The following is a 1,982-nucleotide window of genomic DNA, read 5'->3' as shown; positions in this document are numbered from 1 at the left end:
GTGTCTTATAATTTTGATGATCAGTGAGTGAGTCAGTAACAATTTTGCAAATTTTGAAATCCTCCCATTTTGAAATGGCACAATATTAAGGGCTCGTTTTCTTACAGCGTCCTAAGCTACTAGAGGGTAATCTGTGTTTTAAATTTCAAAAGTTTATCTTAAGAGGAAACAGAGATATATGGGTTAGAAAAAAAAGGCGAATTGATACACTAGCATTGCTGTAACTTGGGCTGGCGCACTGCCGTGCGCTCAGATTACTGAACTATAAACACTTCAAACGTAATTAGAATGACTTATTTGTATGTACTCACATTATCATATACTTCAATATTTGAATTACTCTGCTAACTGCAGTAGTGTCTGTGGCCAGTAGCGGATTCTGAATTTTAACCGGCCCGGGAGAATTTCATTTCACCGGCCCAAAACACTATTAATGCAAACAATTTAGTGGAAATGTAGTAAAATTAAAAAATAATAATCATTGATACCAGATGGCATAGGTTTTTGAAAATAATTTTCAAAAGAAATATCTAAACAATTATTTTTTTCAACATCTTCAACCATAGCAATATTTTTGTCATCATTATCATCAGCATTATAAAACGTAGTATCACATTCATCACTCTATAATAGTTAAAATAATTCAGAACTTATTTTGATTTAGAAATTATTAGGTAGCCTGGGTTGGTACCTAGTTTAATATATATGCAATGGTTTAGCATTTTTTATTGAACGAAAAAATAAAACATAATATTATAAATTATTACAATATTACTTCTGTCTTCTTTAACTAAAGGTATTCACTTTATGAATTAGTGTGATTGAAAATAGTTCCGAGATTGGTCTGCATTGCTTTGCTTTGGCCGGTTGTATTTCAGTATTATAAAGCTACCAAGATAATACCATGAATAAATAAATAACCGTGAAATGAACTAGAGTTATCTTATTAGTGTTTACTCATAGATAATAATGCAAATAATATTTTTATCAAAAATTAATATTTTTAAAAATAAAAAAGAACAAATTTAAGTATAAAATAAATTATAAAAATCATTTTTAGGATGATAGGCCCGTATAGTCGTGACTGGGCTCCGGCCCACCGGGAAACTTCCCGGGCTCCCGGTGAACAATCTGCCACTGTCTGTGGCAAATAAAAAATAAACGCGATTATAACTTCAAATTTGTGATTTTAGCCGTGCTATTAACCGTTAAATATGTATTATAACTCAAATCTCAATAGATATAAAACTTAAATAATAGCCAAAAATGTACAATAAAATATTAAATAGCAATATGACTTTTCATGTATTTTACGGTCCCAGCACTAGATACCATATTATGATTCAATAAGACTTAAAATAATATAAGTACATATTAATGTTAATGTTTTATTGTATATATTCTAATATATAAAATTCTCGTGTCACAATGTTAGTCTCGATACTCCTCCGAAACGGCTTGACCGATTTTTATGAAATTTTTTATGCATATTCGGTAGGTATGAGAATCGGCCAACACCTATTTTTCATACCCTTAAGTGATAAGGGTTGTCCATAAAAAAATAAAATAAAAATATTATTATTTACAATAGAAATATTTGTTTATAAATGGTTGCTATTGGTTATATGTATATAAAAAATAATAATATTATTATTAAAAAAATAATAGTGTATTATATATTGGTTGCTATTGGTTAATCGGGCATGTTTGTTGATTTGTATTATTATTTTTTGTCAATATATATATATATGAATGTTTGTGGGTAGATTAGACCACTGCTGGGAAGAACATAGGCTAATTTAAAAAGGGTTAAATTTGGTTTTTTTTACTCATCGGATTTTAGTAGGGTTAGATTAGGTTTTTGTATTAATTGATTATATTAATCCATCGTAGATGGAATTAAGTAAAAACGACAAACTTGGTATAACTTTGATATTTTAGAGTTAAATCATACACTTACGTACAAACAGCACGGGGTCAGC

At 29.1% G+C, this 1,982-nt stretch overlaps 1 protein-coding gene and 1 long non-coding RNA gene across 3 annotated transcripts in view; one reads left to right on the top strand and one right to left on the bottom strand.

Moving 5' to 3' along the window:
- The window catches only part of LOC115033902, a 6,113-nt gene extending 4,673 nt beyond the window's left edge, over window positions 1–1,440 (bottom strand). Inside the window, exon 1 of the long non-coding RNA XR_003839251.1 lies at window positions 312–1,440. This is a non-coding gene — a long non-coding RNA (uncharacterized LOC115033902). The remainder of the gene's footprint in view (window positions 1–311) is intronic.
- The window catches only part of LOC100159887 (H(+)/Cl(-) exchange transporter 7-like), a 54,327-nt gene that overhangs the window by 13,435 nt on the left and 38,910 nt on the right, over window positions 1–1,982 (top strand). The gene's annotated exons all lie outside the window — the stretch shown is intronic.

Source organism: Acyrthosiphon pisum, chromosome A1, assembly GCF_005508785.2.
Source record: "Acyrthosiphon pisum isolate AL4f chromosome A1, pea_aphid_22Mar2018_4r6ur, whole genome shotgun sequence".
Classification (NCBI taxonomy): Eukaryota; Metazoa; Arthropoda; class Insecta; order Hemiptera; family Aphididae; genus Acyrthosiphon; species Acyrthosiphon pisum.
This window is presented reverse-complemented; position numbering and strand designations above follow the sequence as displayed.